At 40.2% G+C, this 12,512-nt stretch overlaps 1 long non-coding RNA gene across 1 annotated transcript; it reads left to right on the top strand.

Annotated features, from left to right (window-relative positions):
- The first annotated feature begins 540 nt into the window (after positions 1-540).
- On the top strand, positions 541-2,429 carry LOC307153399. The gene is made up of 2 exons (XR_013820141.1): positions 541-639; positions 1,990-2,429. It is a non-coding gene; the product is annotated as an uncharacterized lncRNA (long non-coding RNA).
- The last annotated feature ends 10,083 nt before the right edge of the window (positions 2,430-12,512 follow it).

Consider the following 12,512-nt stretch of genomic DNA (forward strand, 5'->3'; position numbering starts at 1 on the left):
AAAGTGACTCTCTGAGCAAAAACCAGCTGGAGGAAAACACACATGAAAATGAACACATGCAGAAGAAACTGATCCAGTTTTGTGGCCTTTAATGTGTTTTATTCTCATGATCCAGTGGAGTGTGTTTTCACTTCTGTAGGAGTTTAGAAATCATTTCTTCTTTATTCTGCACGAGTCTCTGGTTCAGAGTTCAGACTTTCTGATCAATCAAATGACAGTTTCATCACTAAAAGAAACAAGTATTTCACTGTGAACTCCATGAGAGGGCAAAGGTCATTCCAGAGGTCACAGGTCATCAACACTTATTAAAATGCTTTGAGAAACACATGATCATTTAGAAACTCCCAGTTCAGATGTGTAAAGATCAGAACAGAGTCTTTCTGATTATATTATTTATTTTATTTAATAGTTTTCATGCATTAAGAGACATTTAGAGACGATGAGACAGTTCAATAATCCTGATGTTGAGTCTCATATCAGTGTGTGTGTGTGTGTGTGTGTGTGTGTGTGTGTGTGTGAGTGTGTCTTTCTCTGCTGGAGTGTGTGTTCATTTGAGTGTGACGGAGGTTTTTGTACGACTCTTTCACTAGAATGAAACACTGTGGTACACTTTCGGTGGAGGAACTAAACTGACGATCAGTAAGTCTTTTCTATTCTCTGATAAAAATGTTCTCTAATAAAATTTTTTTAATTAATTCATTTTATTTTATTTTTAGATTATTTCAGCAAAATAATTCTTAGTGATGATCTTAAAATGCCATGAATGAACCTTAAAAAAAAACATCTATAAGATGATCTTATTTGTCAACAAGATAATTCATTTATTAATATGTTTTTGAAAAGCAATTTATCATTTAACTATTTTATTATTTACTTAGGTTTTATATTTCATATTGTTTTTAAATGTTATTTTTAATTTTACATTAATAATTTAATTATTATTGGTAACATTTTATTGTATTTTAATGTAGCCTATATGGATTGCAGTATTTTATGATATATTCAATTATTTCTTGATATTAATAATTTTGTCTATAATTAATAGTAAATTTAACGATTAAGGGTTTTTAAATGCATCCAAAGTTTTATAATAAGCGTCATCATCAGACAAAGAGATATTTAGTTAATAAGCATTTTAAAAATCAAGATTATGATGATTATGATTGTAAGTGTCTAAACAGTAGATTTTAAAATATATATTGAAACTTTGCTGAAAAAAAAACGATTGATTTTTTGAATAAAAAAAATGTATGAATATCTTAACAAATTAATATTGAAATTATTATTTAAAATTGATTTCAAAATATTATGAAGAAATCACAATATATTAATCAATTTTCATGTGGACAATGTTGTTAAAAATTAGATTGAGATTAAAATGTTCTGTAACTTCTGAAAAAAATCAAGAGTATTTTTTTTTTATTAAATTTTATAATTTGTATAGCTATTTTAAATGTCATATTTCATTGTACATGAATATTTAAAATCTTATTATTGCTAACATTTAGTTAATTTCATGTATTGACTGCAGATACTTTAAAATCTATTCAATAAATTCTTCATATATAATTTTGTCTATAATTCTTGGTAAATGTAACTATTAAGGGCTTTTTTAAACGCATGAAACAAAAGTTGTATAATTTGGACAACATAAATTACATTTTTTATAATTTTCATCAGACAGAAAGAAACTCAGTTGAAGAGCATTTTGAAAATTAATCATTTAAACTATCAAATTTGCTAATGTTTATGATTGTGAGTTTCTGAATAGCAGAATATTTTCAAAATACAATTAATATTGAAATGATCATTTAAATTAGTTTTATAGATCTTATAACGACATCACAATATAACCATCAATTTACTTGGACAATGTTTTTCAAACTCATTCTGTGGATCATTTAAAATGTAACTTGTATATTTAAAATCAAATGATCATTCATGAATGTGTGTGTGTGTGTGTGTGTGTGTGTGTGTGTGTGTGTCCAGCGGGTCCCTCCGTGTCTCCCTCCGTGTCTCTGCTGTCTCCCTCTTCTCTGCTGATCTCTGGAGACTCCTCCGCTCTGCTCTGCCTGCTCAGCTCTTACTCTCCACAGGGGGCGACGGTGAGCTGGACGCTGGACGGGTCAGAGGTCACCGAGGGGGTTCAGACCAGCGCAGAGAGCGAGCGGGACGGTCTCTACAGTCGCAGCAGCGTCCTGAGCCTCAGCAAAGCACGCTGGGAAGACGCAGAGCGCTTCGTCTGCAGAGGAACACATGCCGGAGCTGCTCACGAGGCCTCGTTCCTCAAGAGCTCCGAGTGCTGATGTTTCTCCAGTGAAGACCAGCGTATCTGAGCGTCACGTGATTTACAGCTCAATACTGAAGCAGTCTGTCAATGTGCTGCCATTGCTGTTCATTCAATAAAGCTTCATCTGAACGCAAGCGCACATTTGTGTTGGACTGCATCATTGATCAGTGTGTCGTTCCTTCAAAGTCCTGCACTAAAGTTTCAGCGGCTTTTGATTGATTGTAATAGTTGAGAACAGCTGCATTCAGCAGTAAATGTGAAATGAAGCTCTTGGGGTTTGAACATGGTCACTGGAGACGAGCTGCTCTATTCTGAGACCATCACAATCACTAAACCTGACAATGCAAATGAGATTTACACCTCAAACTCACAGTTTCACTCTTTTACTGGTTCAACACTCTGAACTGGAACAGTTTCACTTCTGCTAAAATGAGTAATGAGCAGAGGTGGGAGTAAGTCACACATGTGCAAGTCACAAGTAAGTCTCAAGTCTTAACCTTCAAGTCTCAAGCAAGTCCAAGTCAATTTTATGAAAAGCAAGTCAAGTCAAGTCAAGTCACTGCTTTATGTCAAGCAAGTCAAGTCAAGTCGTAGCTTGGGTCACAAGTCACTGGCAAGTCATACAAACGTTTGATGATTTCACTGAATTTATATATTAAAATAAGTTAAAACTACAGAAGTTGGACTATGGTTTTATTTGCAACATTTTTTTTTTTTAAAAAATATGCATTTCCACATACAGCTGAGTGGTTACTACAATAAAAATCTAAAAAATAAAAAATAAATAAAATTTCAAACTACACAGCCTAAATTGTAAATGTAACTGAAATTAGGCCAACATTAAAGCATGAAAAAATAAATATGCCTCAAACATTGCAGAAGACCATTAAAAGGTATTAAACAATTCACAATTCAAGTATAATGGTTCCTATGCCACCAAATGGCATTCTTCAAACTGGCATCCCCTTTATACAAGTTATATATTTTTAATTATGAAGTTAAAACCGCCAATAGGTGGCTCCAAATCAACGTCTTAATGTACGTTAAGAGTCATAGAAGCATTCATTCAACTGATTTGAATCAGTTGAGCAACTAGGTCACTGAATCACAAATACAGTACACATAACTCTTTCTGTGGCTTGTTTGGAACTATTGTCATTGGAGAAATAGAGCAAAAACAGAATATTTGGAATATTATGTCTAAAATGTCACATCACAATATTCACTCTTTGTTTACTTAACTGTTTTATAAAATCATTATCACATTTGCAATCGCGCCAATATTCTGGAAATATTTTTTTAATATGTTATAGGCTAATTATAAAAAATAACTCATAGCCTACTAGGGCAATTTTTCCACCACATTTTGAATTTTGGGTGCATATTAATTCTGCTGGAATTTTGCCCCCAACCCCCTGATAACATCTAACCCTGCTTTAAGAGAAACATAAAACACGACAAAACATCAACAGTTTTCTATGTTGTTTTTTGTCATTGGAAAGAGCAACATATTTGGCTTTAAAGCATGATTGGAAAGAAATGAGGCAAATGTTATACAAAACATATGCCATCATTAATTATCATTAGAATATTGACAACATTAAGCTACATTTGAAAACATAGGCTAATTGTGTATAAAGAGGCATGATGACCAATATTCTCTCTAGATTTAACGATAATCAAATTACCTATAACAAACAGGTTAAACAAGCCATAGCCCACTTTTAGACGTGGTGAATGAAGTTTGACTGTTCGAGGTTGTGATGGTCGTCCGATATCCCTTGCCTGTTATTATGCGTACAGCAAATCTTCTTGTATGAATAGGCTATGGTCAATTTCTTGTGTTTATATCCAAAAAGAAACGATGCTGGGAGATGTTTTTGTATTTAGCGCGCTCACAGCGATGTATGTTTTTTCTGGGCTTGTGCAGCGTCACGCAATCGCGCAGAATCTGATGACTGACGTCAATGGTTCCGTTGCTTTCATTTTGTTCATCAATTGATGTTGCGATGATTTATATAAAAATGTATATCAAGTCATTCTCGAGTCATACAGTTCAAGTCAAGTAAGTCTCGAGTCATTGGATATCAAGTCAAAGTCAAGTCGAGTCATTTTCTTAATATAGTCAAGCAAGTCTCAAGTCCTTAAATTTGCGACTCGAGTCCCCCATCTCTGGTAATGAGTAATAAATTCATTATCAGCATTATCTTTCATCAGCTCAAAAACATTTTTATGTTGCTGGTGATACACAAAGTGTAGTTTAATGTACACAAACAAAACAGCATATGGCGCAATTATCGTTTGTTTGATTTATATTAGTTTAAACATTCTGAGCATATTAGAGTCAAACTCGTCTGTCACAGATCAGATCAGATCAGTCTAATAGAGATGATTTCAGTCATAACTCAGTTTTGAACACACGTGTAGTTCCTGTGTTTGTCCTCTGTGTGTCAGTAGTGTGTGTGTGTGTGTGTGTGTGTGCTGGGCTGCGTTCGAAACCGCATACTCAATGAGTAGGTACTTAATTTCAATAAGTACTTACTTAACGAGCGCTAAAAGAGTAGGTACTTTATAGCCAGATCTCGTTGAGTATGAATGTGAACCGGACATCTGCCATGATGACGTTATCATGTGACCTACGACGCGTTCTATTTCGTTCTTCCTGACCGCCAGAGGCAGTGCTTCACACTGGATACTATCTCTCGTTGCAAATGCATAGGTCGAGTCTAATACAAACAATGTCCCTCGTGACCAGGATGACTCGGGGTGCTCCCCTATTTAACCCCGTGACTTCCTGCAGACTGTCCCTATAATCTTCTCGCGTGCATGTATGCAGGTCGTAGGTTATGTAAAAAAAAAAAAAAAGACTGGAATCCGTTCTTCACAGCCTCGCAACAGAAAGCACTGTTGGTGTCTCGCGATTGCGCGTCCTCCAGAGGCTGCAACGGATTCGTTGGGATTGCATTGATAATAAAGCAGGTGAGTTTGTTTACATTTATGCTGGGGTTCGTTCTCGTTTTCCTGGCATTGTGTTGGTCGCTAGACAGAGTGTTTTCGCTCGTTGAAAAGACCATAATAACTTGTAGCTGTAAGTTAAGTTAGTTAAGACCACGCTCGGAGTGTGTGCGCTCTGTATAGCGATTGGTATCTAGACTAATAGGTACAATACTCATCTACTGTGTCATTGAATGAGCTAGCAGTTGTAAAAAAAAAATAAAAATAAAAAAAAAATAAAAAAAAATTTTAGAAGCTTGGGCCTCGTGTATATACATATAAATATAACAATATACACGCATTAATTATAATATAGGATTGTTATAGTATATTACATGTACACTTCAATGGTGTGTGTATAATATATTGTATAGAAATTATTTCTCTATAGTAAGTTTTCTGGCAAGGCTTGCTTGGGCAGTGACAGTCAGAGTGATTCCGCTCGACCTACTAAATATCTTCCGGAACCAGAATGGAAAAGTTACCTCATACTTGCACATTGTGCATGGCTGTTCTCCAGGCGGATGATGGGCATGACTGCTGCCCTTCCTGTTTAGGCCTAGAACACCTTAAACAGGGCCTTACAGAAGACGCTTGCATGAACTGTAGCGTCATGTCTTGGGAGAGGAGGACTTCGAGGGTAACCATGGTGGAAGGGCTTTTGGGGGAGTCGCTACCACCACCTCCACCACGTAAAACAACAAGTAAGCGTAAAAATACTGAATCAACCAGTGCTTCCGCTGGTAAAAGACCCAAGGAAGACCCTTTAGGGAAGAAGGTGGATGTGCTGACGGCTGAGTTTGCTCAGATCAAGTCTTTGCTTATGAAGTTGCAACCGAGTGAGAGACTAGTATCCTCAGTCGAAAGCCCTGCTAAGGAGTCACCCATTGGGGAGGAGGATGTCCTTTCAATGGCGGCTTCTCAGAGCCAGTTCTATGATGATGATGATGGAGAAATGGAGGTTATATCTGATCATCAATCCCAATTCTCCCATGATGGCTCCCAGGAAGCTGGTCATGGATCGGCAGAAGGTCCACAGTCAGAGCAAGAGCTGGTGAAGCAAGCTCTTCAGGCTGCATTGGCTCGCTTGGGTCTTGACACAGCCCTGGCGGTGGCAACCTCTTCTAGTGCTTTTTTCAGAGGTTCAGCGCATCCCTCTCCTCTTACAATTCCACCATCAAAGGATTATATCGAGGAGTTGCAAAGATGCTGGGCTAACCCTAGGTCTCTTATGCACCCCACTAGTGCAAACAGGGCATTGGCTGCGATGCAGGATGCAGACACTTATGGCTTGGGTCAGATGCCTAAGGTTGATCCTTTTATTGCCTCGTTTGTTCTTTCCCCAGAGGAGGTATTGAGGCCTAATGTTCGATGCCCCCGGCCTCAATGCAGGATTACAGATGATCATCTTATCCAGGCATATAACACGGCAGCACGAATGGGTCGCATTGGCAATTCTCTCTCCCATCTCATGTTGGCCCTGTCTCAGTCCCTTCAATCATCAGGGAGTGATCCTTTTAACCAAAACTTAAGTGATGCCTCCCTTCAGGCAGTGGCATTCATGACAAGAGAGCTGGGAAGGCTTATGTCAACGCTCACACAAGCACGCCGCCAAGTCTGGCTTGCACAATCACCTCTGTCTGAGGCATGTAGGAGAACACTAAGGGACCTTCCTGTAGTTCCAGGGCAACTCTTTGGGCCAGCTGCACAGGAGACACTGGAGCGTAGTGTCCAGGTGAATCAGACCAGGCAGCAGTTTGCTGACCTGAGGAGAGTTCCACAGGCTCACGTAAATTACCGACAGCCTTCTAGGGGGTATGAACTGCCACGCTCTACGTTTTCAACACGCCCAGGTGCTCTTCACAGGGGCCAGCCTCCGAGATCACCACGTGTAGAAAATTCTACTCCGCGGCCCCGGGCTCGGGGTCAGCAAGTATTTCAGGCTCCTAGGGGTAGAGCACCTGGCCAACGGCCCACCAGGGATGCTAGAGGCCATGGACGTAGGTCCTGAAGGTCAGCGGCCGGCCGTCGGACGGTTTTCTTATCAGCAGCTCAGTTATTGGGAAACAACAACTTCCGACCCATGGGTTATAGCAACACTAACCCAGGGGTACAAGCTGCAGTTCCGACGGCGGCCGCCCGCTTTCAAAGGGGTCAGGATGACCGTAGTCTCAGACCCCAACAGTTCACTTGCCTTAAAACAAGAAATAACAAAACTCCTAGAGAAAGGTGCCATCGAACCAGTAGATTGGTCAGAACGGCTAGGTGGGTTTTTCTCCATTTACTTCCTCATTCCAAAGAAGGATGGCGGTGTAAGGCCCATACTCGACCTTCGCGGCCTCAACAAGTTCCTGAAGATCTTGCCATTTCGTATGTTGCGCATAACCGATGTTCTTCAGGCGGTCAAGCAGCAGCACTGGTTTACTACGGTCGACCTAAAGGATGCTTACTTCCATATTCCAATTGCTCCTCAACACAGGCCGTTCCTCCGATTTGCATTCCAGGACCAGGTCTATCAATTCCGTGTCCTCCCATTCGGCCTTTCTCTATCGCCACGAGTCTTCACCAGGTGCATGGCGGCCGCACTGGCTCCAATCCAAGCCACAGGGCTACAGGTGCTTCCATACTTGGACGACTGGCTCCTTTGCTCCCACTCTCAGGAGCAGGCAGTGTTAGAAATCACACAGCTGCTCGCACATATTACTCGACTGGGCCTTTCTGTGAATTTCAGCAAGAGCCGATTAATTCCAAGTCAATCTGTGGGGTTCCTAGGTCTCGCGCTAGACTCACAGTCAATGAAAGCCACTCCATCAGAACAACGAGTGGACAATATACTACTACTCCTTCAACGGTTTCGGAGGCATGCCAGACTTCCATTCAGGTGCTTCCTCAGGCTCACAGGTATGTTGGCGGCAGCAGCGGCAGTCATACCATTGGGCCTCCTTTCACTACGCCCCTTTCAAAGATGGGTGAACAGTCTCCACTTGAACCCCAGTTGGCACAAGAACAGGTTGATCAAGGTGACACAGCGATGCCTTCTGGCCCTGAAGTCTTGGAGGAGCAGATTGTATCTGACCAAGGGGGTTGTTCTGGGCATGATTCCTTCTCGAAGGGAGATAGTCCAGACCGATGCGTCCCTTACTGGCTGGGGGGCAGTCTGGCAACACAGAGCAGTCACAGGACAATGGGGTCCTCGGGAAGAGGGCGAGAATATAAATACCCTGGAACTTCGTGCAGTTCTGCGAGCTCTGAAGCACCTCGCTCCGTTTTTGAAGGGCAGGCATATTCTCGGTGTTTTTGTAATTGTACAAATCGGTGGTTTATCACATCAACCATCAAGGGGGCACAAGGTCCAGCCAATCCCTTCAAGTATCGCAGGAACTGCTGACTTGGGCCTTCCCTCGCTTGGCAAGTATCAGAGCAATGCATATTCCAGGAGTATTAAATGTGGTTCCAGATTTGTTGTCCCGCCACAGAATTCCATCAACGGAGTGGAGGCTCAACCCAGAAGTGGTAGAGATGATATGGCAGCGGTTTGGCAGGGCAGAAGTGGACCTATTTGCCTCGGCGACAACGACCCACTGCCGTCTCTGGTTCTCACTAGCAGAGGAATCCAGTCCGCTGGGGCAGGATGCTCTAGCCCACGCCTGGCCAGATCGGTTACTCTATGCCTTTCCCCCGATACCGATGATCGGGGTGACTGTTCACAGGGTTCTTCAAGAGCACCACAAGCTGCTGCTAGTGGCGCCAAACTGGCCGGGGAGACCTTGGTTTCCAGTGATGTACAGGCTCCTAGACGGGGGTCCTTGGACTCTTCCCAGGAGAAAGGATCTCCTCCAGCAGTTGGAGGGTCAGATTTGGCACCCGAATCCAGACCGCCTGCAGCTTTGTGTGTGGCCTCTGAGGGGCCGGAACCACTCTTTGGAGCCTGCGATCAAGGGGTCCAGAACACCATATTGAACTCTAGAGCACCTTCCACCAGGAGTGCTTATGCCTATCGATGGAAGCTTTTCTCTGATTGGTGTAGGGAGCAAGCAGTGGTCCCAGAGCACTGCCCTGTTCCTCTGATTTTACGTTTTCTGCAGTCACTATTAGAAAAGAATAGAGCAGCTGCTACTTTAAGAGTTTATGTGGCTGCAATTTCAGCACATCACGTAAGAATAGATGGTCAGCAATTGGGTTCTCATGCCTTGGTTACTCAGTTTCTGAGAGGTGCTCAGCGACTGCGCCCCCCTCAGGGCATTAGGGTTTCTTTATGGGACCTGGGCCTAGTCTTAAAGTCTCTTACATTGCCCCCGTTTGAACCTCTGGAGCAGAGCGATCTGAAGTGGATCTCATTGAAGGCAGCATTTCTCTTGGCCATTGCTTCAGCTAAGCGGGTGAGTGAACTTCACGCGTTATCAGTTAACACATCCTGTATGCGTTGGAACGCAGATGGCTCAGTTGTGACGTTATGGCCCAACCCAGCATTTCTCCCCAAGCGGCTTTCTGCCCTTTTTAGGAACCAGGCTATTGAGCTGGCAGTGTTTAATCCTCCGATGTCAAACACGCTGGAAGAAAGTGGAAGCACACTGCTGTGCCCAGTAAGAGCTCTCCGGGCCTATCTGAGGGCCACAGAAGTTTTTCGACAATCAGACCAACTTTTTCTCTGTCACGGGGGCCCAAAAAGAGGTCAGCCCCTCTCAAAGCAGAGATTGTCGCACTGGGTAGTTGAGGTTATCACCCACGCCTACACATCTAATAAATATCCAGTGCCTTTGGGGGTGAGATGCCATTCGACAAGAGGCATATCAACGTCTTGGGCTGCATTAAAAGGGGTCCTTCTAAGTGACATCTGTGCAGCAGCTACGTGGTCATCAACAAATACATTTGCCAGATACTACAGGGTCAATGTGGCTGCTTCCGGTAATATTGGAACAGCTGTCCTGTCGGGACCCTCAACTTCCTCTTAAGGGTGAGTGGGACCTCCTCGTGACCTTGTTGTATAAGTCATCCAGTGTGAAGCACTGCCTCTGGCGGTCAGGAAGAACGAAATAGAACGAGAGTTACGTATGTAACTGCGGTTCTATGAGTTCTGGATGACCGCCAGAGCTTTCTGTCACTCGGAGTCAGGCGAGAAGATTCCGTAGGGACAGTCTGCAGGAAGTCACGGGGTTAAATAGGGGAGCACCCCGAGTCATCCTGGTCACGAGGGACATTGTTTGTATTAGACTCGACCTATGCATTTGCAACGAGAGATAGTATCCAGTGTGAAGCACTGCCTCTGGCGGTCAGGAAGAACTCATAGAACCGCAGTTACATGCGTAACTCTCGTTATCACACGCGCAACCATAGATATGCGCGGAACAACTTAAACAATTTGTACGACACGTTTAATTAATCTATCTGTAAATATCTTGATATTGATTAAACTTGCTCATTTTGTGGTATTTTTGAAGAAACTGCCCATTTATTTTGTGAATACATTTAGGGTTGATTTAAGTTCTTATATTTAACCCTATGTGAGCCACCGTTTTATCCTAACGATTTTATTTTTATTACGAAATCCCAAAATTGTCATCTCTTGAATATATATATATATATATATATATATATATATATATTATGGGGGGCCAAACAGGAAATAATCCGTTGTAAATCCGAATATATAGTTAAAACTCTGAATATATAGTTGTAAATCCTGAATATATAAATGTAATCCTGAATATATAGTTATAACTCTGAATATATAAATGTAAATCCTGAATATATAAATGTAAATCCCAAATATATATTTAAAACTCTGAATATATAAATGTAAATCCTGAATATATAGTTATAACACTGAATATATAAATATAAATTCAGAATATATAGTTATAACTCTGATTATATAAATGCAAATCCTGAATATATAGTTATAACTCTGAATATATAAATGTAAATCTGAATATATAAATGTAATCCTGAATATATAGTTATAACTCTGAATATATAAATGTAATCCTGAATATATAGTTATAACTCTTAATATATAAATGTAAATCCTGAATATATAAATGTAAATCCCAAATAGTTAAAACTCTGAATATATAATGTAATCCTGAATATATAGTTATAACTCTGAACATATACATGTAAATCCTGAATATATAGTTATAACTCTGAATATATAAATGTAAATCCTGAATATATAGTTATAACACTGAATATATAAATATAAATTCAGAATATAGTTATAACTCTGATTATATAAATGCAAATCCTGAATATATAGTTATAACTCTGAATATATAAATGTAAATCTGAATATATAAATGTAATCCTGAATATATAGTTATAACTCTGAATATATAAATGTAATCCTGAATATATAGTTATAACTCTGAATATATAAATGTAAATCCTGAATATATAAATGTAATCCTGAATATATAGTTAAAACTCTGAATATATCAATGTAATCCTGAATATATAGTTAAAACTCTGAATATATCAATGTAATCCTGAATATATAGTTATAACTCTGAATATATAAATATAAATATAAATTCGGGAATTACATTTATATATTCAGAGTTATAACTATTCGGGAATTACATATACAGAGCATGTGAGCGGAGTGGAGCGCCGGCGGAGCTGGGAGCGAAGCTACTAATATTTCCTCCAGAGCAGAGAGAGCCTTTCAGGGCTGCTTTTCCCGATAACGTTGTTTCTTAGCGCGCTATGAAGACTCGTATAACTTAACTAAAAGCATACTATTTCTAGGCGTGTTCCCCGAGATATATGCCTAGAGGCTGCTTAAGATATAGGGGAGCGCGGGGCACAACCTAACGCGGGGTTAGTTGTAACACGCTTGTTTTAAATACTTCCGCACATGCTTGGATGACGAAACTTTGTGTATTTACTAGTTGTCATATCAACACTATATATATAAAAAAAAATCCGCCAAAATTTTTTTTTTTTTTTTTGGAAGATATCCATAGACATTTATTAAACCATAGCAAAAGTAAATTTCTTACTTAAGTTAACTTTTCATCTCTATTTTTTGTGTTTATTTAAAATAAGACAAATCTGATATTATTTTAATCTCCAAGATGTTATTTAACAGTTGAGATAGTTAATGCTTCGCTAACTAGCAGAAGACACTAGCAGGGTTTAAATCACAGTTGTGCAGGCGAGGGCATGTTGTAACACTGCGTTACAATGTGCCCCTATTAGAAATACGCTATTATATTCTATACTTTTA

This window comes from Squalius cephalus (genome assembly GCF_949319135.1).
Source record: "Squalius cephalus genome assembly, chromosome: 25".
NCBI classification, from domain to species: Eukaryota; Metazoa; Chordata; class Actinopteri; order Cypriniformes; family Leuciscidae; genus Squalius; species Squalius cephalus.